Raw genomic sequence first — 27424 nt, forward strand, 5'->3', positions numbered from 1 at the left:
TCAACGTATGTTGCTCCTTCTTGGCTTGTCTTGGTGTAATAAATTTCAATTTCATTTCATGTCCCTCATTCCTCAAATAAAGGGAACGTTCATCAAGATTGAGTATTGTAAATTGAAGCCTTGTCCATCTCAAAAGAAGATGACAAGGGTTCGTCGGAGCAATATCAGATAATACTTCTTTCACACATTGTCATGTACTGAATTTGATCCTTGCTTGATTCGGATGAAAGCTTGTTGGTAACTTGAGTTTCTCTACCAATCTTTTGCTTACAACATTGTTGTCGCTTTCGTAAACGAATGCAACTAAACATGGGTGGCTTTCGATTAAACACCTTGTTCTCTACTACCTTTCCCATAATCTTTTTGTTTACTTCCTTTTCTTTTTCTTCAATTTCCCTTCCTTCTGCAGTTTATTTTTCTTCTTTTTCTATTTTCTCCTTCAACGTATGTTGATCCTTCTTGGCTTGTTTTGGTGTCATAAATTTCAACTTCATTTCATGTCCCTCGTGCCTCAAATAAAGGGAACGTTCATCAAGATTGAGCATTGTAAAATGAACCCATGCCCATCTCAAAAGAAGATGAGAAGAGTTCGTGGGAGGAATATCACATAATACTCCTTTCACACATTGTCCTGTACTGAATTTGATCCTTGCCTGATTCGGATGAAAGCTTGTTGGTAACCTGAGTTTCTCCACCAATCTTTGGCTTACAACATTGTTGTCGCTTTCGTAAATGAATGCAACTAAACATGGGTGGCTTTCAATTAAACACCTTGTTCTCTACTACCTTTCCCATAATCTTTTTCTTTACTTCCTTTTCTTTTTCTTCAATTTCCCTTCCTTCTGCAGTTTATTTTTCTTCTTTTTCTATTCTTTCTTTTTCTATTTTCTCCTTCAACATATGTTGATCCTTCTTGGCTTGTCTTGGTGTCATAAATTTCAACTTCATTTCATGTTCCTCACGCCTCAAATAAAGGGAACGTTCATCAAGATTGAGCATTGTAAAATGAACCCATGCCCATCTCAAAAGAAGATGACAAGAGTTCGTGGGAGGAATATCACATAATACTTCTTTCACACATTGTCCTGTGCTGAATTTGATCCTTGCTTGATTCGGATGAAAGCTTGTTGGTAACTTGAGTTTCTCCACCAATCTTTGGCTTACAACATTGTTGTCGCTTTCGTAAACGAATGCAACTAAACATGGGTGACCTTCGATTAAACACCTTGTTCTCTATTACCTTTTTCATAATCTTTTTCTTTACTTCCTTTTCATTTTCTTCAATTTCCCTTCCTTCTGCAGTGTATTTTTCTTCTTTTTCTATTCTTTCTTTTTCTATTTTCTCCTTCAACATATGTTGATCCTTCTTGGCTTGTCTTGGTGTCATAAATTTCAACTTCATTTCATGTCCCTCAGGCCTCAAATAAAGGGAACGTTCATCAAGATTGAGCATTGTAAAATGAACCCATGCCCATCTCAAAAGAAGATGACAAGAGTTCGTGGGAGGAATATCACATAATACTTCTTTCACACATTGTCCTGTGCTGAATTTGATCCTTGCTTGATTCGGATGAAAGCTTGTTGGTAACTTGAGTTTCTCCACCAATCTTTGGCTTACAACATTGTTGTCGCTTTCGTAAACGAATGCAACTAAACATGGGTGACCTTCGATTAAACACCTTGTTCTCTATTACCTTTTTCATAATCTTTTTCTTTACTTCCTTTTCATTTTCTTCAATTTCCCTTCCTTCTGTAGTTTATTTTTCTTCTTTTTCAATCTTTCTTTTTCTACTTTCTCCTTCAACGTATGTTGCTCCTTCTTGGCTTGTCTTGGTGTAATAAATTTCAACTTCATTTCATGTCCCTCATTCCTCAAATAAAGGGAACGTCCATCAAGATTGAGCGTTTTAAAATGAAGCCATGCCCATCTCAAAAGAAGATGACAAGAGTTTGTGGGAGCAATATCACATAATACTTCTTTCACACATTGTCCTGTACTGAATTTGATCCTTGCTTGATTCGGATGAAAGCTTGTTGGTAACTTGAGTTTCTCCACCATTCTTTGGCTTACAACATTGTTGTCGCTTTCGTTAATGAATGCAACTAAACATGGGTGGCTTTCGATTAAACACCTTGTTCTCTACTACCTTTTCCATAATCTTTTTCTTTACTTCCTTTTCTTTTTCTTCAATTTCCCTTCCTTCTGCAGTTTATTTTTCTTCTTTTTCTATTCTTTCTTTTTCTATTTTCTCGTTCAACGTATGTTGATCCTTCTTGGCTTGTCTTGGTGTCATAAATTTCAACTTCATTTCGTGTCCCTCATGCCTCAAATAAAGGGAACGTTCATGAAGATTGAGCGTTTTAAAATAAAGCCGTGCCCATCTCAAAAGAAGATGACAAGAGTTCAAGGGAGCAATATCACATAATACTTCTTTCACACATTGTCATGTACTGAATTTGATCCTTGCTTGATTCGGATGAAAGCTTGTTGGTAACTTGAGTTTCTCCACCAATCTTTGGCTTACAACATTGTTGTCGCTTTCCTAAACGAATGCAACTAAACATGGGTGGCTTTCGATTAAACACCTGTTCTCTACTACCTTTTCCATAATCTTTTTCTTTACTTCCTTTTCTTTTTCTTCAATTTCCATTCCTTGTGCAGTTTATTTTTCTTCTTTTTCTATTCTTTCTTTTTCTATTTTCTCGTTCAACGTATGTTGATCCTTCTTGGCTTGTCTTGGTGTCATAAATTTCAACTTCATTTTGTGTCCCTCATGCCTCAAATAAAGGGAACGTTCATCAAGATTGAGCATTGTAAAATGAACCCATGCCCATCTCAAAAGAAGATGACAAGAGTTCGTGGTAGGAATATCAGATAATACTTCTTTCACACATTGTCCTTAACTGAATTTGATCCTTGCGTGATTCGGATCAAAGCTTGTTGGTAACTTGAGTTTGTCTACCAATCTTTTGCTTACAACATTGTTGTCGCTTTCCTAAACGAATGCAACTAAACATGGGTGGCTTTCGATTAAACACCTTGTTCTCTACTACCTTTCCCATAATCTTTTTGTTTACTTCCTTTTCTTTTTCTTCAATTTCCCTTCCTTCTGCAGTTTATTTTTCTTCTTTTTCTATTTTCTCCTTCAACGTATGTTGGTCCTTCTTGGCTTGTTTTGGTGTCATAAATTTCAACTTCATTTCATGTCCCTCATGCCTCAAATAAAGGGAACGTTCATCAAGATTGAGCATTGTAAAATGAACCCATGCCCATCTCAAAAGAAGATGACAAGAGTTCGTGGGAGGAATATCACATAATACTTCTTTCACACATTGTCCTGTACTGAATTTGATCCTTGCTTGATTCAGATGAAAGCTTGTTGGTAACTTGAGTTTCTTCACCAATTTTTGGCTTACAACATTGTTGTCGCTTTCGTAAACGAATGCAACTAAACATGGGTGACCTTCGATTCAACACCTTGTTCTCTATTACCTTTTTCATAATCTTTTTCTTTACTTCCTTTTCATTTTCTTCAATTTCCCTTCCTTCTGTAGTTTATTTTTCTTCTTTTTCAATCTTTCTCTTTCTACTTTCTCCTTCAACGTATGTTGCTCCTTCTTGGCTTGTCTTGGTGTTATAAATTTCAACTTCATTTCATGTCCCTCATTCCTCAAATAAAGGGAACGTTCATCAAGATTGAGTATTGTAAATTGAAGCCTTGTCCATCTCAAAAGAAGATGACAAGGGTTCGTCGGAGCAATATCAGATAATACTTCTTTCACACATTGTCATGTACTGAATTTGATCCTTGCTTGATTCGGATGAAAGCTTGTTGGTAACTTGAGTTTCTCTACCAATCTTTTGCTTACAACATTGTTGTCGCTTTCGTAAACGAATGCAACTAAACATGGGTGGCTTTCGATTAAACACCTTGTTCTCTACTACCTTTCCCATAATCTTTTTGTTTACTTCCTTTTCTTTTTCTTCAATTTCCCTTCCTTCTGCAGTTTATTTTTCTTCTTTTTCTATTTTCTCCTTCAACGTATGTTGATCCTTCTTGGCTTGTTTTGGTGTCATAAATTTCAACTTCATTTCATGTCCCTCGTGCCTCAAATAAAGGGAACGTTCATCAAGATTGAGCATTGTAAAATGAACCCATGCCCATCTCAAAAGAAGATGAGAAGAGTTCGTGGGAGGAATATCACATAATACTCCTTTCACACATTGTCCTGTACTGAATTTGATCCTTGCCTGATTCGGATGAAAGCTTGTTGGTAACCTGAGTTTCTCCACCAATCTTTGGCTTACAACATTGTTGTCGCTTTCGTAAATGAATGCAACTAAACATGGGTGGCTTTCAATTAAACACCTTGTTCTCTACTACCTTTCCCATAATCTTTTTCTTTACTTCCTTTTCTTTTTCTTCAATTTCCCTTCCTTCTGCAGTTTATTTTTCTTCTTTTTCTATTCTTTCTTTTTCTATTTTCTCCTTCAACATATGTTGATCCTTCTTGGCTTGTCTTGGTGTCATAAATTTCAACTTCATTTCATGTCCCTCACGCCTCAAATAAAGGGAACGTTCATCAAGATTGAGCATTGTAAAATGAACCCATGCCCATCTCAAAAGAAGATGACAAGAGTTCGTGGGAGGAATATCACATAATACTTCTTTCACACATTGTCCTGTGCTGAATTTGATCCTTGCTTGATTCGGATGAAAGCTTGTTGGTAACTTGAGTTTCTCCACCAATCTTTGGCTTACAACATTGTTGTCGCTTTCGTAAACGAATGCAACTAAACATGGGTGACCTTCGATTAAACACCTTGTTCTCTATTACCTTTTTCATAATCTTTTTCTTTACTTCCTTTTCATTTTCTTCAATTTCCTTTCCTTCTGTAGTTTATTTTTCTTCTTTTTCAATCTTTCTTTTTCTACTTTCTCCTTCAACGTATGTTGCTCCTTCTTGGCTTGTCTTGGTGTAATAAATTTCAACTTCATTTCATGTCCCTCATTCCTCAAATAAAGGGAACGTTCATCAAGATTGAGTATTGTAAATTGAAGCCATGCCCATCTCAAAAGAAGATGACAAGGGTTCGTCGGAGCAATATCACATAATACTTCTTTCACACATTGTCATGTACTGAATTTGATCCTTGCTTGATTCGGATGAAAGCTTGTTGGTAACTTGAGTTTCTCCACCAATCTTTGGCTTACAACATTGTTGTCGCTTTCGTAAACGAATGCAACAAAACATGGGTGGCTTTCGATTAAACACCTTGTTCTCTACTACCTTTTCCATAATGTTTTTCTTTACTTCCTTTTCTTTTTCTTCAATTTCCTTTCCTTCTGCAGTTTATTTTTCATCTTTTTCTATTTTCTCCTTCAACGTATGTTGATCCTTCTTGGCTTGTCTTAGTGTCGTAAATTTCAACTTCATTTCATGTCCCTCATGCCTCAAATAAAGGGAACGTTCATCAAGATTGAGCATTGTAAAATGAACCCATGCCCATCTTAAAAGAAGATGACAAGAGTTCGTGGGAGGAGTATCACATAATACTTCTTTCACACATTGTCCTGTACTGAATTTGATCCTTGCTTGATTCAGATGAAAGCTTGTTGGTAACTTGAGTTTCTCCACCAATCTTTGGCTTACAACATTGTTGTCGCTTTCGTAAACGAATGCAACTAAACATGGGTGACCTTCGATTAAACACCTTGTTCTCTATTACCTTTTTCATAATCTTTTTCTTTACTTCCTTTTCATTTTCTTCAATTTCCCTTCCTTCTGTAGTTTATTTTTCTTCTTTTTCAATCTTTCTTTTTCTACTTTCTCCTTCAACGTATGTTGCTCCTTCTTGGCTTGTCTTGGTGTAATAAATTTGAACTTCATTTCATGTTCCTCATTCCTCAAATAAAGGGAACGTTCATCAAGATTGAGTATTGTAAATTGAAGCCATGCCCATCTCAAAAGAAGATGACAAGGGTTCGTCAGAGCAATATCAGATAATACTTCTTTCACACATTGTCATGTACTGAATTTGATCCTTGCTTGATTCGGATGAAAGCTTGTTGGTAACTTGAGTTTCTCCACCAATCTTTGGCTTACAACATTGTTGTCGCTTTCGTAAACGAATGCAACTAAACATGGGTGACCTTCGATTAAACACCTTGTTCTCTATTACCTTTTTCATAATCTTTTTCTTTACTTCCTTTTCATTTTCTTCAATTTCCCTTCCTTCTGTAGTTTATTTTTCTTCTTTTTCAATATTTCTTTTTCTACTTTCTCCTTCAACGTATGTTGCTCCTTCTTGGCTTGTCTTGGTGTATTAAATTTCAACTTCATTTCATGTCCCTCATTCCTCAAATAAAGGGAACGTTCATCAGGATTGAGTATTGTAAATTGAAGCCATGCCCATCTCAAAAGAAGATGACAAGGGTTCGTCGGAGCAATATCACATAATACTTCTTTCACACATTGTCATGTACTGAATTTGATCCTTGCTTGATTCGGATGTAAGCATGTTGGTAACTTGAGTTTCTCAACCAATCTTTGGCTTACAACATTGTTGTCGCTTTCGTAAACAAATGCAACTAAACATGGGTGGCTTTCGATTAAACACCTTGTTCTCTACTACCTTTTGCATAATCTTTTTCTTTACTTCCCTTTCTTTTTCTTCAATTTCCCTTCCTTCTACAGTTTATATTTATTCTTTTTCTAATTTCTCCTTCAACGTATGTTGATCCTTCTTGGCTTGTCTTGGTGTCATAAATTTCAACTTCATTTCATGTCCATCATGCCTCAAAAAAAGGGAACGTTCATCAAGATTGAGCGTTTTAAAATGAACTCATGCCCATCTCAAAAGAAGATGACAAGAGTTCAAGGGAGCAATATCACATAATACTTCTTTCACACATTGTCATGTACTGAATTTGATCCTTGCTTGATTCGGATGTAAGCTTGTTGGTAACTTGAGTTTCTCCACCAATCTTTGGCTTACAACATTGTTGTCGCTTTCGTAAACGAATGCAACTAAACATGGGTGACCTTCGATTAAACACCTTGTTCTCTACTACCTTTTGCATAATCTTTTTCTTTACTTCCCTTTCTTTTTCTTCAATTTCCCTTCCTTCTACAGTTTATATTTATTCTTTTTCTAATTTCTCGTTCAACGTATGTTGATCCTTCTTGGCTTGTCTTGGTGTCATAAATTTCAACTTCATTTCATGTCCATCATGCCTCAAATAAAGGGAATGTTCATCAAGATTGAGCGTTTTAAAATGAACTCATGCCCATCTCAAAAGAAGATGACAAGAGTTCAAGGGAGCAATATCACATAATACTTCTTTCACACATTGTCATCTACTGAATTTGATCCTTGCCTGATTCGGATGAAAGCTTGTTCGTAACATGAGTTTCTCCACCAAGCTTTGGCTTAGAACATTGTTGTCGCTTTCGTAAACGAATGCAACTAAACATGGGTGGCCTTCGATTAAACACCTTGTTCTCTACTACCTTTTCTATAATCTTTTTCTTTACTTCCTTTTCTTTTTCTTCAATTTTCCTTCCTTCTACAATTTATATTTCTTCTTTTTCTATTCTTTCTTTTTCTATTTTCTCCTTCAACGTATGTTGATCCTTCTTGGCTTGTCTTGGTGTCATGAATTTCAGATTCATTTCGTGTCCCTCATGCCTCAAATAAAGGGAACATTCATCAAGATTGAGCATTTTAAAATGAAGCTATGCCCATCTCAAAAGAAGATGACAAGAGTTCTTCTTGCACACATTGTCTTGTCCTGAATTTGATCCTTGCCTGATTCGGATGAAAGCTTGTTGGTAACATGAGTTTCTCCAGCAATCTTTGGCGTACAACATTGTTGTCGCTTTCGTAAACGAATGCAACTAAACATGGTTGGCTTTCGATTAAACACCTTGTTCTCTACTACCTTTTCCATAACGTTTTTGTTTACTTCCTTTTCATTTTCTTCAATTTCCCTTCCTTCTGCAGTTTATTTTTCATCTTTTTCTATTTTCTCCTTCAACGTATATTGATCCTTCTTGCGTTGTCTTGGTGTCGTAAATTTCAACTTCATTTCATGTACCTCATGCCTCAAATAAAGGGAATGTTCATCAAGATTGAGCGTTTTAAAATGAACCCATGCCCATCTCAAAAGAAGATGACAAGAGTTCGTGCGACCAATATCAAATAATACTTCTTTCACACATTGTCTTGTACTGAATTTGATCCTTGCTTGATTCGGATGAAAGCTTGTTGGTAACTTGAGTTTCTCCACCAATCTTTGGCTTACAACATTGTTATCGCTTTCGTAAACGAATGCAACTAAACATGGGACGCTTTCGATTAAACACCTTGTTCTTTACTACCTTTTCCATAATCTTTTTCTTTACATCTTTTTCTTTTTCTTCAATTTCCCTTCCTTCTACAGTTTATATTTATTCTTTTTCTATTCTTTCTTTTTCTATTTTCTCCTTCAATGTATGTTGATCCTTCTTGGCTTGTCTTGCTGTCATAAAGATTGACAAGAGTTCGTGGGAGCAATATCAAATAATACTTCTTTCACACATTGTCTTGTACTGAATTTGATCATTGCTTGATTCGGATGAAAGCTTGTTGGTAAGTTGAGTTTCTCCACCAATCTTTGGCTTACAACATTGTTGTCGCTTTCGTAAACGAATGCAACTAAACATGGGTGGATTTCGATTAAACACCTTGTTCTTTACTACCTTTTCCATAATCTTTTTCTTTACTTCTTTTTCTTTTTCTTCAATTTCCCTTCCTTCTACAGTTTATATTTATTCTTTTTCTATTCTTTCTTTTTCTATTTTCTCCTGCAATGTATGTTGATCCTTCTTGGCTTGTCTTGGTGTCATAAAGATTGACAAGAGTTCGTGGGAGCAATATCAAATAATACTTCTTTCACACATTGTCTTGTACTGAATTTGATCATTGCTTGATTCGGATGAAAGCTTGTTGGTAACTTGAGTTTCCTCACCAATCTTTGGCTTACAACATTGTTGTCGCTTTCGTAAACGAATGCAACTAAACATGGGTGGCTTTCCATTAAACACCTTGTTCTTTACTACCTTTTCCATAATCTTTTTCTTTACTTCTTTTTCTTTTTCTTCAATTTCCCTTCCTTCTACAGTTTATATTTATTCTTTTTCTATTCTTTCTTTTTCTATCTTCTCCTTCAATGTATGTTGATCCTTCTTGGCTTGTCTTGGTGTCATAAATTTCAACTTCATTTCATGTCCATGATGCCTCAAATAAAGGGAACGTTCATCAAGATTGAGCGTTTTAAAATGAATCCATGCCCATCTCAAAAGAAGATGACACGAGTTCAAGGGAGCAATATCACATAATACTTCTTTCACACATTGTCATGTACTGCATTTGATCCTTGCTTGATTCGGATGTAAGCATGTTGGCAACTTGAGTTTCTCAACCAATCTTTGGCTTACAACATTGTTGTCGCTTTCGTAAAAAAATGCAACTAAACATGGGTGGCTTTCGATTAAACATCTTGTTCTCTACTACCTTTTGCATAATCTTTTTCTTTACTTCCCTTTCTTTTTCTTCAATTTCCCTTCCTTCTACAGTTTATATTTATTCTTTTTCTAATTTCTCCTTCAACGTATGTTGATCCTTCTTGGCTTGTCTTGGTGTCATAAATTTCAACTTCATTTCATGTCCATCATGCCTCAAATAAAGGGAATGTTCATCAAGATTGAGCGTTTTAAAATGAACTCATGCCCATCTCAAAAGAAGATGACAAGAGTTCAAGGGAGCAATATCACATAATACTTCTTTCACACATTGTCATGTACTGAATTTGATCCTTGCCTGATTCGGATGAAAGCTTGTTGGTAACATGAGTTTCTCCACCAATCTTTGGCTTACAACATTGTTGTCGCTTTCGTAAACGAATGCAACTAAACATGGTTGGCTTTCGATTAAACACCTTGTTCTCTACTACCTTTTCCATAATGTTTTTGTTTACTTCCTTTTCTTTTTCTTCAATTTCCCTTCCTTCTGCAGTTTATTTTTCATCTTTTTCTATTTTCTCCTTCAACGTATATTGATCCTTCTTGCGTTGTCTTGGTGTCGTAAATTTCAACTTCATTTCATGTACCTCATGCCTCAAATAAAGGGAATGTTCATCAAGATTGAGCGTTTTAAAATGAACCCATGCCCATCTCAAAAGAAGATCACAAGAGTTTGTGGGACCAATATCAAATAATACTTCTTTCACACATTGTCTTGTACTGAATTTGATCCTTGCTTGATTCGGATGAAAGCTTGTTGGTAACTTGAGTTTCTCCACCAATCTTTGGCTTACAACATTGTTGTCGCTTTCGTAAACGAATGCAACTAAACATGGGACGCTTTCGATTAAACACCTTGTTCTTTACTACCTTTTCCATAATCTTTTTCTTTACTTCTTTTTCTTTTTCTTCAATTTCCCTTCCATCTACAGTTTATATTTATTCTTTTTCTATTCTTTCTTTTTCTATTTTCTCCTTCAATGTATGTTGATCCTTCTTGGCTTGTCTTGCTGTCATAAAGATTAACAAGAGTTCGTGGGAGCAATATCAAATAATACTTCTTTCACACATTGTCTTGTACTGAATTTGATCATTGCTTGATTCGGATGAAAGCTTGTTGGTAAGTTGAGTTTCTCCACCAATCTTTGGCTTACAACATTGTTGTCGCTTTCGTAAACGAATGCAACTAAACATGGGTGGATTTCGATTAAACACCTTGTTCTTTACTACCTTTTCCATAATCTTTTTCTTTACTTCTTTTTCTTTTTCTTCAATTTCCCTTCCTTCTACAGTTTATATTTATTCTTTTTCTATTCTTTCTTTTTCTATTTTCTCCTTCAATGTATGTTGATCCTTCTTGGCTTGTCTTGGTGTCATAAAGATTGACAAGAGTTCGTGGGAGCAATATCAAATAATACTTCTTTCACACATTGTCTTGTACTGAATTTGATCGTTGCTTGATTCGGATGAAAGCTTGTTGGTAAGTTGAGTTTCTCCACCAATCTTTGGCTTACAACATTGTTGTCGCTTTCGTAAACGAATGCAACTAAACATGGGTGGCTTTCGATTAAACACCTTGTTCTTTACTACCTTTTCCATAATCTTTTTCTTTACTTCTTTTTCTTTTTCTTCAATTTCCCTTCCTTCTACAATTTATATTTATTCTTTTTCTATTCTTTCTTTTTCTATCTTCTCCTTCAATGTATGTTGATCCTTCTTGGCTTGTCTTGGTGTCATAAATTTCAACTTCATTTCATGTCCATGATGCCTCAAATAAAGGGAACGTTCATTAAGATTGAGCGTTTTAAAATGAACCCATGCCCATCTAAAAAGAAGATGACAAGAGTTCAAGGGAGCAATATCACATAATACTTCTTTCACACATTGTCATGTACTGAATTTGATCCTTGCTTGATTCGGATGTAAGCTTGTTGGTAACTTGAGTTTCTCAACCAATCTTTGGCTTACAACATTGTTGTCGCTTTCGTAAACAAATGCAACTAAACATGGGTGGCTTTCGATTAAACACCTTGTTCTCTACTACCTTTTGCATAATCTTTTTCTTTACTTCCCTTTCTTTTTCTTCAATTTCCCTTCCTTCTACAGTTTATATTTATTCTTTTTCTAATTTCTCCTTCAACGTATGTTGATCCTTCTTGGCTTGTCTTGGTGTCATAAATTTCAACTTCATTTCATGTCCATCATGCCTCAAAAAAAGGGAACGTTCATCAAGATTGAGCGTTTTAAAATGAACACATGCCCATCGCAAAAGAAGATGACAAGAGTTCAAGGGAGCAATATCACATAATACTTCTTTCACAGATTGTCATGTACTGAATTTGATCCTTGCTTGATTCGGATGTAAGCTTGTTGGTAACTTGAGTTTCTCAACCAATCTTTGCCTTACAACATTGTTGTCGCTTTCGTAAACAAATGCAACTAAACATTGGTGGCTTTCGATTAAACACCTTGTTCTCTACTACCTTTTCCATAATGTTTTTCTTTACTTCCTTTTCTTTTTCTTCAATTTCCCTTCCTTCTGCAGTTTATTTTTCATCTTTTTCTATTTTCTCCTTCAACGTATATTGATCCTTCTTGCGTTGTCTTGGTGTCGTAAATTTCAACTTCATTTCATGTCCATGATGCCTCAAATAAAGGGAACGTTCATCAAGATTGAGCGTTTTAAAATGAACCCATGCCCATCTCAAAAGAAGATGACAAGAGTTCAAGGGAGCAATATCACATAATACTTCTTCCACACATTGTCATGTACTGAATTTGATCCTTGCTTGATTCGGATGTAAGCATGTTGGTAACTTGAGTTTCTCAACCAATCTTTGGCTTACAACATTGTTGTCGCTTTCGTAAACAAATGCAACTAAACATGGGTGGCTTTCGATTAAACACCTTGTTCTCTACTACCTTTTCCATAATCTTTTTCTTTACTTCCTTTTCTTTTTCTTCAATTTCCCTTCCTTCTACAGTTTATATTTATTCTTTTTCTATTCTTTTTTTTTTTCTATTTTCTCCTTCAACGTATGTTGATCCTTCTTGGCTTGTCTTGGTGTCATAAATTTCAACTTCATTTCATGTCCATCATGCCTCAAAAAAAGGGAACGTTCATCAAGATTGAGCGTTTTAAAATGAACTCATGCCCATCTCAAAAGAAGATGACAAGAGTTCAAGGGAGCAATATCACATAATACTTCTTTCACACATTGTCATGTACTGAATTTGATCCTTGCTTGATTCGGATGTAAGCTTGTTGGTAACTTGAGTTTCTCAACCAATCTTTGCCTTACAACATTGTTGTCGCTTTCATAAACAAATGCAACTAAACATGGGTGGCTTTCGATTAAACACCTTGTTCTCTACTAACTTTTCCATAATATTTTTCTTTACTTCCTTTTCTTTTTCTTCAATTTCCCTTCCTTCTGCACTTTATATTTCTTCTTTTTCTATTCTTTGTTTTTCTATTTTCTCCTTCAATGTATGTTGATCCTTCTTGGCTTGTCTTGGTGTCATGAATTAAAAATTCATTTCATGTCCCTCATGCCTCAAATAAAGGGAACATTCATCAAGATTGAGCGTTTTAAAATGAAGCCATGCCGATCTCAAAAGAAGATGACAAGACTTCTTCTTTCACACATTGTCTGATACTGAATTTGATCTTTGCTTGATTCGGATGAAAGCTTGTTGGTAACCTGAGTTTCTCAACCAATCTTTGGCTTACAACATTGTTTTCGTTTTCGTAAAGGAATGCAACTAAATATGGGTGGCTTTCGATTAAACACCTTGTTCTCTACTACCTTTTCCATTATCTTTTTCTTTACTTCCTTTTCTTTTTCTTCAATTTCCCTTCCTTCTACAGTTTATATTTATTCTTTTTCTATTCTTTCTTTTTCTATTTTCTCCTTCAACTTATGTTGATCCTTCTTGGCTTGTCTTGGTGTCATAAATTTCAACTTCATTTCATGTCCATCATGCCTCAAAAAAAGGGAACGTTCATCAAGATTGAGCGTTTTAAAATGAACCCATGCCCATCTCAAAAGAAGATGACAAGAGTTCAAGGGAGGAAGATCACATAATACTTCGTTCACACATTGTCATGTACTGAATTTGATCCTTGCTTGATTCGAATGTAAGCTTGTTGGTAACTTGAGTTTCTCAACCAATCTTTGGCTTACAACATTGTGTTCGCTTTCGTAAATAAATGCAACTAAACATGGGTGGCTTTCGATTAAACACCTTGTTCTCTACTACCTTTTGCATAATATTTTTCTTTACTTCCTTTTCTTTTTCTTCAATTTCCCTTCCTTCTGCACTTTATATTTCTTCTTTTTCTATTCTTTCTTTTTCTATTTTCTCCTTCAACGTATGTTGATCCTTCTTGGCTTGTCTTGGTGTCATGAATTTCAAATTCATTTCATGTCCCTCATGCCTCAAATAAAGGGAACATTCATCAGGATTGAGCGTTTTAAAATGAAGCCATGACCATCTCAAAAGAAGATGACAAGAGTTCTTCTTTCACACATTGTCTTGTACTGAATTTGATCCTTGCTTGATTCGGATGAAAGCTTTTTGGTAACTTGAGTTTCTCCACCAATCTTTGGCTTGTAACATTGTTGTCGCTTTCGTAAACGAATGCAACTAAACATGGGTGGCTTTCGATTAAACACCTTGTTCTCTACTACCTTTTCCATAATCTTTTTCTTTACTGGCTTTTATTTTTCTTCAATTTCCCTTCCTTCTACAGTTTATTTTTCTTCTTTTTCTATTCTCTCTTTTTCTATTTTGTCCTTCAACGTATGTTGATCCTTCTTGGCTTCTCTTTGTGTCATGAACTTCAAATTCATTTCATGTCCCTCATGCCTCAAATAAAGGGAACGTTCATCAAGATTGAGCGTTTTAAAATGAACCCATGCTCATCTCAAAAGAAGATGACAAGAGTTCAAGGGAGCAATATCACATAATACTTCTTTCACACATTGTCATGTACTGAATTTGATCCTTGCCTGATTCGGATGAAAGCTTGTTGGTAACATGAGTTTCTCCACCAATCTTTGGCTTACAACATTGTTGTCGCTTTCGTAAACGAATGCAACTAAACATGGTTGGCTTTCGATTAAACACCTTGTTCTCTACTACCTTTTCCATAATGTTTTTGTTTACTTCCTTTTCTTTTTCTTCAATTTCCCTTCCTTCTGCAGTTTATTTTTCATCTTTTTCTATTTTCTCCTTCAACGTATATTGATCCTTCTTGCGTTGTCTTGGTGTCGTAAATTTCAACTTTATTTCATGTACCTCATGCCTCAAATAAAGGGAATGTTCATCAAGATTGAGCGTTTTAAAATGAACCCATGCCCATCTCAAAAGAAGATGACAAGAGTTCGTGCGACCAATATCAAATAATACTTCTTTCACACATTGTCTTGTACTGAATTTGATCCTTGCTTGATTCGGATGAAAGCTTGTTGGTAACTTGAGTTTCTCCACCAATCTTTGGCTTACAACATTGTTGTCGCTTTCGTAAACGAATGCAACTAAACATGGGACGCTTTCGATTAAACACCTTGTTCTTTACTACCTTTTCCATAATCTTTTTCTTTACATCTTTTTCTTTTTCTTCAATTTCCCTTCCTTCTACAGTTTATATTTATTCTTTTTCTATTCTTTCTTTTTCTATTTTCTCCTTCAATGTATGTTGATCCTTCTTGGCTTGTCTTGCTGTCATAAAGATTGACAAGAGTTCGTGGGAGCAATATCAAATAATACTTCTTTCACACATTGTCTTGTACTGAATTTGATCATTGCTTGATTCGGATGAAAGCTTGTTGGTAAGTTGAGTTTCTCCACCAATCTTTGGCTTACAACATTGTTGTCGCTTTCGTAGACGAATGCAACTAAACATGGGTGGATTTCGATTAAACACCTTGTTCTTTACTACATTTTCCATAATCTTTTTCTTTACTTCTTTTTCTTTTTCTTCAATTTCCCTTCCTTCTACAGTTTATATTTATTCTTTTTCTATTCTTTCTTTTTCTATTTTCTCCTTCAATGTATGTTGATCCTTCTTGGCTTGTCTTGGTGTCATAAAGATTGACAAGAGTTCGTGGGAGCAATATCAAATAATACTTCTTTCACACATTGTCTTGTACTGAATTTGATCGTTGCTTGATTCGGATGAAAGCTTGTTGGTAACTTGAGTTTCTCCACCAATCTTTGGCTTACAACATTGTTGTCGCTTTCGTAAACGAATGCAACTAAACATGGGTGGCTTTCGATTAAACACCTTGTTCTTTACTACCTTTTCCATAATCTTTTTCTTTACTTCTTTTTCTTTTTCTTCAATTTCCCTTCCTTCTACAGTTTATATTTATTCTTTTTCTATTCTTTCTTTTTCTATCTTCTCCTTCAATGTATGTTGATCCTTCTTGGCTTGTCTTGGTGTCATAAATTTCAACTTCATTTCATGTCCATGATGCCTCAAATAAAGGGAACGTTCATCAAGATTGAGCGTTTTAAAATGAATCCATGCCCATCTCAAAAGAAGATGACAAGAGTTCAAGGGAGCAATATCACATAATACTTCTTTCACACATTGTCATGTACTGCATTTGATCCTTGCTTGATTCGGATGTAAGCATGTTGGCAACTTGAGTTTCTCAACCAATCTTTGGCTTACAACATTGTTGTCGCTTTCGTAAACAAATGCAACTAAACATGGGTGGCTTTCGATTAAACATCTTGTTCTCTACTACCTTTTGCATAATCTTTTTCTTTACTTCCCTTTCTTTTTCTTCAATTTCCCTTCCTTCTACAGTTTATATTTATTCTTTTTCTAATTTCTCCTTCAACGTATGTTGATCCTTCTTGGCTTGTCTTGGTGTCATAAATTTCAACTTCATTTCATGTCCATCATGCCTCAAATAAAGGGAATGTTCATCAAGATTGAGCGTTTTAAAATGAACTCATGCCCATCTCAAAAGAAGATGACAAGAGTTCAAGGGAGCAATATCACATAATACTTCTTTCACACATTGTCATGTACTGAATTTGATCCTTGCCTGATTCGGATGAAAGCTTGTTGGTAACATGAGTTTCTCCACCAATCTTTGGCTTACAACATTGTTGTCGCTTTCGTAAACGAATGCAACTAAACATGGTTGGCTTTCGATTAAACACCTTGTTCTCTACTACCTTTTCCATAATGTTTTTGTTTACTTCCTTTTCTTTTTCTTCAATTTCCCTTCCTTCTGCAGTTTATTTTTCATCTTTTTCTATTTTCTCCTTCAACATATATTGATCCTTCTTGCGTTGTCTTGGTGTCGTAAATTTCAACTTCATTTCATGTACCTCATGCCTCAAATAAAGGGAATGTTCATCAAGATTGAGCGTTTTAAAATGAACCCATGCCCATCTCAAAAGAAGATCACAAGAGTTCGTGGGACCAATATCAAATAATACTTCTTTCACACATTGTCTTGTACTGAATTTGATCCTTGCTTGATTCGGATGAAAGCTTGTTGGTAACTTGAGTTTCTCCACCAATCTTTGGCTTACAACATTGTTGTCGCTTTCGTAAACGAATGCAACTAAACATGGGACGCTTTCGATTAAACACCTTGTTCTTTACTACCTTTTCCATAATCTTTTTCTTTACTTCTTTTTCTTTTTCTTCAATTTCCCTTCCATCTACAGTTTATATTTATTCTTTTTCTATTCTTTCTTTTTCTATTTTCTCCTTCAATGTATGTTGATCCTTCTTGGCTTGTCTTGCTGTCATAAAGATTGACAAGAGTTCGTGGGAGCAATATCAAATAATACTTCTTTCACACATTGTCTTGTACTGAATTTGATCATTGCTTGATTCGGATGAAAGCTTGTTGGTAAGTTGAGTTTCTCCACCAATCTTTGGCTTACAACATTGTTGTCGCTTTCGTAAACGAATGCAACTAAACATGGGTGGATTTCGATTAAACACCTTGTTCTTTACTACCTTTTCCATAATCTTTTTCTTTACTTCTTTTTCTTTTTCTTCAATTTCCCTTCCTTCTACAGTTTATATTTATTCTTTTTCTATTCTTTCTTTTTCTATTTTCTCCTTCAATGTATGTTGATCCTTCTTGGCTTGTCTTGGTGTCATAAAGATTGACAAGAGTTCGTGGGAGCAATATCAAATAATACTTCTTTCACACATTGTCTTGTACTGAATTTGATCGTTGCTTGATTCGGATGAAAGCTTGTTGGTAACTTGAGTTTCTCCACCAATCTTTGGCTTACAACATTGTTGTCGCTTTCGTAAACGAATGCAACTAAACATGGGTGGCTTTCGATTAAACACCTTGTTCTTTACTACCTTTTCCATAATCTTTTTCTTTACTTCTTTTTCTTTTTCTTCAATTTCCCTTCCTTCTACAGTTTATATTTATTCTTTTTCTATTCTTTCTTTTTCTATCTTCTCCTTCAATGTATGTTGATCCTTCTTGGCTTGTCTTGGTGTCATAAATTTCAACTTCATTTCATGTCCATGATGCCTCAAATAAAGGGAACGTTCATTAAGATTGAGCGTTTTAAAATGAACCCATGCCCATCTCAAAAGAAGATGACAAGAGTTCAAGGGAGCAATATCACATAATACTTCTTTCACACATTGTCATGTACTGAATTTGATCCTTGCTTGATTCGGATGTAAGCTTGTTGGTAACTTGAGTTTCTCAACCAATCTTTGGCTTACAACATTGTTGTCGCTTTCGTAAACAAATGCAACTAAACATGGGTGGCTTTCGATTAAACACCTTGTTCTCTACTACCTTTTGCATAATCTTTTTCTTTACTTCCCTTTCTTTTTCTTCAATTTCCCTTCCTTCTACAGTTTATATTTATTCTTTTTCTAATTTCTCCTTCAACGTATGTTGATCCTTCTTGGCTTGTCTTGGTGTCATAAATTTCAACTTCATTTCATGTCCATCATGCCTCAAAAAAAGGGAACGTTCATCAAGATTGAGCGTTTTAAAATGAACACATGCCCATCGCAAAAGAAGATGACAAGAGTTCAAGGGAGCAATATCACATAATACTTCTTTCACAGATTGTCATGTACTGAATTTGATCCTTGCTTGATTCGGATGTAAGCTTGTTGGTAACTTGAGTTTCTCAACCAATCTTTGCCTTACAACATTGTTGTCGCTTTCGTAAACAAATGCAACTAAACATTGGTGGCTTTCGATTAAACACCTTGTTCTCTACTACCTTTTCCATAATGTTTTTCTTTACTTCCTTTTCTTTTTCTTCAATTTCCCTTCCTTCTGCAGTTTATTTTTCATCTTTTTCTATTTTCTCCTTCAACGTATATTGATCCTTCTTGCGTTGTCTTGGTGTCGTAAATTTCAACTTCATTTCATGTCCATGATGCCTCAAATAAAGGGAACGTTCATCAAGATTGAGCGTTTTAAAATGAATCCATGCCCATCACAAAAGAAGATGACAAGAGTTCAAGGGAGCAATATCACATAATACTTCTTTCACACATTGTCATGTACTGCATTTGATCCTTGCTTGATTCGGATGTAAGCATGTTGGCAACTTGAGTTTCTCAACCAATCTTTGGCTTACAACATTGTTGTCGCTTTCGTAAACAAATGCAACTAAACATGGGTGGCTTTCGATTAAACATCTTGTTCTCTACTACCTTTTGCATAATCTTTTTCTTTACTTCCCTTTCTTTTTCTTCAATTTCCCTTCCTTCTACAGTTTATATTTATTCTTTTTCTAATTTCTCCTTCAACGTATGTTGATCCTTCTTGGCTTGTCTTGGTGTCATAAATTTCAACTTCATTTCATGTCCATCATGCCTCAAATAAAGGGAATGTTCATCAAGATTGAGCGTTTTAAAATGAACTCATGCCCATCTCAAAAGAAGATGACAAGAGTTCAAGGGAGCAATATCACATAATACTTCGTTCACACATTGTCATGTACTGAATTTGATCCTTGCCTGATTCGGATGAAAGCTTGTTGGTAACATGAGTTTCTCCACCAATCTTTGGCTTACAACATTGTTGTCGCTTTCGTAAACGAATGCAACTAAACATGGTTGGCTTTCGATTAAACACCTTGTTCTCTACTACCTTTTCCATAATGTTTTTGTTTACTTCCTTTTCTTTTTCTTCAATTTCCCTTCCTTCTGCAGTTTATTTTTCATCTTTTTCTATTTTCTCCTTCAACGTATATTGATCCTTCTTGCGTTGTCTTGGTGTCGTAAATTTCAACTTCATTTCATGTACCTCATGCCTCAAATAAAGGGAATGTTCATCAAGATTGAGCGTTTTAAAATGAACCCATGCCCATCTCAAAAGAAGATCACAAGAGTTCGTGGGACCAATATCAAATAATACTTCTTTCACACATTGTCTTGTACTGAATTTGATCCTTGCTTGATTCGGATGAAAGCTTGTTGGTAACTTGAGTTTCTCCACCAATCTTTGGCTAACAACATTGTTGTCGCTTTCGTAAACGAATGCAACTAAACATGGGACGCTTTCGATTAAACACCTTGTTCTTTACTACCTTTTCCATAATCTTTTTCTTTACTTCTTTTTCTTTTTCTTCAATTTCCCTTCCATCTACAGTTTATATTTATTCTTTTTCTATTCTTTCTTTTTCTATTTTCTCCTTCAATGTATGTTGATCCTTCTTGGCTTGTCTTGCTGTCATAAAGATTGACAAGAGTTCGTGGGAGCAATATCAAATAATACTTCTTTCACACATTGTCTTGTACTGAATTTGATCCTTGCTTGATTCGGATGAAAGCTTGTTGGTAAGTTGAGTTTCTCCACCAATCTTTGGCTTACAACATTGTTGTCGCTTTCGTAAACGAATGCAACTAAACATGGGTGGATTTCGATTAAACACCTTGTTCTTTACTACCTTTTCCATAATCTTTTTCTTTACTTCTTTTTCTTTTTCTTCAATTTCCCTTCCTTCTACAGTTTATATTTATTCTTTTTCTATTCTTTCTTTTTCTATTTTCTCCTTCAATGTATGTTGATCCTTCTTGGCTTGTCTTGCTGTCATAAAGATTGACAAGAGTTCGTGGGAGCAATATCAAATAATACTTCTTTCACACATTGTCTTGTACTGAATTTGATCATTGCTTGATTCGGATGAAAGCTTGTTGGTAAGTTGAGTTTCTCCACCAATCTTTGGCTTACAACATTGTTGTCGCTTTCGTAGACGAATGCAACTAAACATGGGTGGATTTCGATTAAACACCTTGTTCTTTACTACCTTTTCCATAATCTTTTTCTTTACTTCTTTTTCTTTTTCTTCAATTTCCCTTCCTTCTACAGTTTATATTTATTCTTTTTCTATTCTTTCTTTTTCTATTTTCTCCTTCAATGTATGTTGATCCTTCTTGGCTTGTCTTGGTGTCATAAAGATTGACAAGAGTTCGTGGGAGCAATATCAAATAATACTTCTTTCACACATTGTCTTGTACTGAATTTGATCGTTGCTTGATTCGGATGAAAGCTTGTTGGTAACTTGAGTTTCTCCACCAATCTTTGGCTTACAACATTGTTGTCGCTTTCGTAAACGAATGCAACTAAACATGGGTGGCTTTCGATTAAACACCTTGTTCTTTACTACCTTTTCCATAATCTTTTTCTTTACTTCTTTTTCTTTTTCTTCAATTTCCCTTCCTTCTACAGTTTATATTTATTCTTTTTCTATTCTTTCTTTTTCTATCTTCTCCTTCAATGTATGTTGATCCTTCTTGGCTTGTCTTGGTGTCATAAATTTCAACTTCATTTCATGTCCATGATGCCTCAAATAAAGGGAACGTTCATCAAGATTGAGCGTTTTAAAATGAATCCATGCCCATCTCAAAAGAAGATGACAAGAGTTCAAGGGAGCAATATCACATAATACTTCTTTCACACATTGTCATGTACTGCATTTGATCCTTGCTTGATTCGGATGTAAGCATGTTGGCAACTTGAGTTTCTCAACCAATCTTTGGCTTACAACATTGTTGTCGCTTTCGTAAACAAATGCAACTAAACATGGGTGGCTTTCGATTAAACATCTTGTTCTCTACTACCTTTTGCATAATCTTTTTCTTTACTTCCCTTTCTTTTTCTTTAATTTCCCTTCCTTCTACAGTTTATATTTATTCTTTTTCTAATTTCTCCTTCAACGTATGTTGATCCTTCTTGGCTTGTCTTGGTGTCATAAATTTCAACTTCATTTCATGTCCATCATGCCTCAAATAAAGGGAATGTTCATCAAGATTGAGCGTTTTAAAATGAACTCATGCCCATCTCAAAAGAAGATGACAAGAGTTCAAGGGAGCAATATCACATAATACTTCTTTCACACATTGTCATGTACTGAATTTGATCCTTGCCTGATTCGGATGAAAGCTTGTTGGTAACATGAGTTTCTCCACCAATCTTTGGCTTACAACATTGTTGTCGCTTTCGTAAACGAATGCAACTAAACATGGTTGGCTTTCGATTAAACACCTTGTTCTCTACTACCTTTTCCATAATGTTTTTGTTTACTTCCTTTTCTTTTTCTTCAATTTCCCTTCCTTCTGCAGTTTATTTTTCATCTTTTTCTATTTTCTCCTTCAACATATATTGATCCTTCTTGCGTTGTCTTGGTGTCGTAAATTTCAACTTCATTTCATGTACCTCATGCCTCAAATAAAGGGAATGTTCATCAAGATTGAGCGTTTTAAAATGAACCCATGCCCATCTCAAAAGAAGATCACAAGAGTTCGTGGGACCAATATCAAATAATACTTCTTTCACACATTGTCTTGTACTGAATTTGATCCTTGCTTGATTCGGATGAAAGCTTGTTGGTAACTTGAGTTTCTCCACCAATCATTGGCTTACAACATTGTTGTCGCTTTCGTAAACGAATGCAACTAAACATGGGACGCTTTCGATTAAACACCTTGTTCTTTACTACCTTTTCCATAATCTTTTTCTTTACTTCTTTTTCTTTTTCTTCAATTTCCCTTCCATCTACAGTTTATATTTATTCTTTTTCTATTCTTTCTTTTTCTATTTTCTCCTTCAATGTATGTTGATCCTTCTTGGCTTGTCTTGCTGTCATAAAGATTGACAAGAGTTCGTGGGAGCAATATCAAATAATACTTCTTTCACACATTGTCTTGTACTGAATTTGATCATTGCTTGATTCGGATGAAAGCTTGTTGGTAAGTTGAGTTTCTCCACCAATCTTTGGCTTACAACATTGTTGTCGCTTTCGTAAACGAATGCAACTAAACATGGGTGGATTTCGATTAAACACCTTGTTCTTTACTACCTTTTCCATAATCTTTTTCTTTACTTCTTTTTCTTTTTCTTCAATTTCCCTTCCTTCTACAGTTTATATTTATTCTTTTTCTATTCTTTCTTTTTCTATTTTCTCCTTCAATGTATGTTGATCCTTCTTGGCTTGTCTTGGTGTCATAAAGATTGACAAGAGTTCGTGGGAGCAATATCAAATAATACTTCTTTCACACATTGTCTTGTACTGAATTTGATCGTTGCTTGATTCGGATGAAAGCTTGTTGGTAACTTGAGTTTCTCCACCAATCTTTGGCTTACAACATTGTTGTCGCTTTCGTAAACGAATGCAACTAAACATGGGTGGCTTTCGATTAAACACCTTGTTCTTTACTACCTTTTCCATAATCTTTTTCTTTACTTCTTTTTCTTTTTCTTCAATTTCCCTTCCTTCTACAGTTTATATTTATTCTTTTTCTATTCTTTCTTTTTCTATCTTCTCCTTCAATGTATGTTGATCCTTCTTGGCTTGTCTTGGTGTCATAAATTTCAACTTCATTTCATGTCCATGATGCCTCAAATAAAGGGAACGTTCATTAAGATTGAGCGTTTTAAAATGAACCCATGCCCATCTCAAAAGAAGATGACAAGAGTTCAAGGGAGCAATATCACATAATACTTCTTTCACACATTGTCATGTACTGAATTTGATCCTTGCTTGATTCGGATGTAAGCTTGTTGGTAACTTGAGTTTCTCAACCAATCTTTGGCTTACAACATTGTTGTCGCTTTCGTAAACAAATGCAACTAAACATGGGTGGCTTTCGATTAAACACCTTGTTCTCTACTACCTTTTGCATAATCTTTTTCTTTACTTCCCTTTCTTTTTCTTCAATTTCCCTTCCTTCTGCAGTTTATTTTTCATCTTTTTCTATTTTCTCCTTCAACGTATATTGATCCTTCTTGCGTTGTCTTGGTGTCGTAAATTTCAACTTCATTTCATGTCCATGATGCCTCAAATAAAGGGAACGTTCATCAAGATTGAGCGTTTTAAAATGAATCCATGCCCATCTCAAAAGAAGATGACAAGAGTTCAAGGGAGCAATATCACATAATACTTCTTTCACACATTGTCATGTACTGAATTTGATCCTTGCCTGATTCGGATGAAAGCTTGTTGGTAACATGAGTTTCTCCACCAATCTTTGGCTTACAACATTGTTGTCGCTTTCGTAAACGAATGCAACTAAACATGGTTGGCTTTCGATTAAACACCTTGTTCTCTACTACCTTTTCCATAATGTTTTTCTTTACTTCCTTTTCTTTTTCTTCAATTTCCCTTCCTTCTGCAGTTTATTTTTCATCTTTTTCTATTTTCTCCTTCAACGTATATTGATCCTTCTTGCGTTGTCTTGGTGTCGTAAATTTCAACTTCATTTCATGTCCATGATGCCTCAAATAAAGGGAACGTTCATCAAGATTGAGCGTTTTAAAATGAACCCATGCCCATCTCAAAAGAAGATGACAAGAGTTCAAGGGAGCAATATCACATAATACTTCTTCCACACATTGTCATGTACTGAATTTGATCCTTGCTTGATTCGGATGTAAGCATGTTGGTAACTTGAGTTTCTCAACCAATCTTTGGCTTACAACATTGTTGTCGCTTTCGTAAACAAATGCAACTAAACATGGGTGGCTTTCGATTAAACACCTTGTTCTCTACTACCTTTTCCATAATCTTTTTCTTTACTTCCTTTTCTTTTTCTTCAATTTCCCTTCCTTCTACAGTTTATATTTATTCTTTTTCTATTCTTTTTTTTTCTATTTTCTCCTTCAACGTATGTTGATCCTTCTTGGCTTGTCTTGGTGTCATAAATTTCAACTTCATTTCATGTCCATCATGCCTCAAAAAAAGGGAACGTTCATCAAGATTGAGCATTTTAAAATGAACTCATGCCCATCTCAAAAGAAGATGACAAGAGTTCAAGGGAGCAATATCACATAATACTTCTTTCACACATTGTCATGTACTGAATTTGATCCTTGCTTGATTCGGATGTAAGCTTGTTGGTAACTTGAGTTTCTCAACCAATCTTTGCCTTACAACATTGTTGTCGCTTTCATAAACAAATGCAACTAAACATGGGTGGCTTTCGATTAAACACCTTGTTCTCTACTAACTTTTCCATAATATTTTTCTTTACCTCCTTTTCTTTTTCTTCAATTTCCCTTCCTTCTGCACTTTATATTTCTTCTTTTTCTATTCTTTGTTTTTCTATTTTCTCCTTCAATGTATGTTGATCCTTCTTGGCTTGTCTTGGTGTCATGAATTAAAAATTCATTTCATGTCCCTCATGCCTCAAATAAAGGGAACATTCATCAAGATTTAGCGTTTTAAAATGAAGCCATGCCGATCTCAAAAGAAGATGACAAGACTTCTTCTTTCACACATTGTCTGATACTGAATTTGATCTTTGCTTGATTCGGATGAAAGCTTGTTGGTAACCTGAGTTTCTCAACCAATCTTTGGCTTACAACATTGTTTTCGTTTTCGTAAAGGAATGCAACTAAATATGGGTGGCTTTCGATTAAACACCTTGTTCTCTACTACCTTTTCCATTATCTTTTTCTTTACTTCCTTTTCTTTTTCTTCAATTTCCCTTCCTTCTACAGTTTATATTTATTCTTTTTCTATTCTTTCTTTTTCTATTTTCTCCTTCAACTTATGTTGATCCTTCTTGGCTTGTCTTGGTGTCATAAATTTCAACTTCATTTCATGTCCATCATGCCTCAAAAAAAGGGAACGTTCATCAAGATTGAGCGTTTTAAAATGAACCCATGCCCATCTCAAAAGAAGATGACAAGAGTTCAAGGGAGGAAGATCACATAATACTTCGTTCACACATTGTCATGTACTGAATTTGATCCTTGCTTGATTCGGATGTAAGCTTGTTGGTAAATTGAGTTTCTCAACCAATCTTTGGCTTACAACATTGTTGTCGCTTTCGTAAATAAATGCAACTAAACATGGGTGGCTTTCGATTAAACACCTTGTTCTCTACTACCTTTTGCATAATATTTTTCTTTACTTCCTTTTCTTTTTCTTCAATTTCCCTTCCTTCTGCACTTTATATTTCTTCTTTTTCTATTCTTTCTTTTTCTATTTTCTCCTTCAATGTATATTGATCCTTCTTGGCTTGTCTTGGTGTCATGAATTTCAAATTCATTTCATGTCCCTCATGCCTCAAATAAAGGGAACATTCATCAGGATTGAGCGTTTTAAAATGAAGCCATGACCATCTCAAAAGAAGATGACAAGAGTTCTTCTTTCACACATTGTCTTGTACTGAATTTGATCCTTGCTTGATTCGGATGAAAGCTTTTTGGTAACTTGAGTTTCTCCACCAATCTTTGGCTTGTAACATTGTTGTCGCTTTCGTAAACGAATGCAACTAAACATGGGTGGCTTTCGATTAAACACCTTGTTCTCTACTACCTTTTCCATAATCTTTTTCTTTACTGCCTTTTATTTTTCTTCAATTTCCCTTCCTTCTACAGTTTATTTTTCTTCTTTTTCTATTCTCTCTTTTTCTATTTTGTCCTTCAACGTATGTTGATCCTTCTTGGCTTCTCTTTGTGTCATGAACTTCAAATTCATTTCATGTCCCTCATGCCTCAAATAAAGGGAACGTTCATCAAGATTGAGCGTTTTAAAATGAACCCATGCTCATCTCAAAAGAAGATGACAAGAGTTCAAGGGAGCAATATCACATAATACTTCTTTCACACATTGTCATGTACTGAATTTGATCCTTGCTTGATTCGGATGTAAGCTTGTTGGTAACTTGAGTTTCTCAACCAATCTTTGGCTTACAACATTGTTGTCGCTTTCGTAAACAAATGCAACTAAACCTGGGTGGCTTTCGATTAAACAGCTTGTTCTCTACTAACTTTTCCATAATCTTTTTCTTTACTTCCTTTCCTTTTTCTTCAATTTCCCTTCGTTCTACAGTTTATATTTATTTTTTTTCTATTCTTTCTTTTTCTATTTTCTCCTTCAACATATGTTGATCCTTCTTGGCTTGTCTTGGTGTCATAAATTTCAACTTCATTTCATGTCCATCATGCCTCAAAAAAAGGGAACGTTCATCAAGATTGAGCGTTTTAAAATGAACCCATGCCCATCTCAAAAGAAGATGACAAGAGTTCTTCTTTCACACATTGTCTTCTACTGAATTTGATCCTCGCTTGATTCGGATGAAAGCTTGTTGGTAACTTGAGTTTCTCCACCAATCTTTGGCTTACAACATTGTTGTCGCTTTCGTTAACGAATGCAACTAAACATGGGTGGCTTTCGATTAAACACCTTGTTCTCTACTACCTTTTCCATAATCTTTTTCTTTACTTCCTTTTCTTTTTCTTCAATTTCCCTTCCTTCTATAGTTTATATTTATTCTTTTTCTATTCTTTCTTTTTCTATTTTCTCCTTCAACGTATGTTGATCCTTCTTGGCTTGTCTTGGTGTCATAAATTTTAACTTCATTTCCTGT

Source organism: Vigna unguiculata, chromosome 8 (assembly GCF_037176805.1).
Source record: "Vigna unguiculata cultivar grain cowpea cultivar isolate G323 ecotype 2 chromosome 8, ASM3717680v1, whole genome shotgun sequence".
Lineage (NCBI taxonomy): Eukaryota > Viridiplantae > Streptophyta > Magnoliopsida > Fabales > Fabaceae > Vigna > Vigna unguiculata.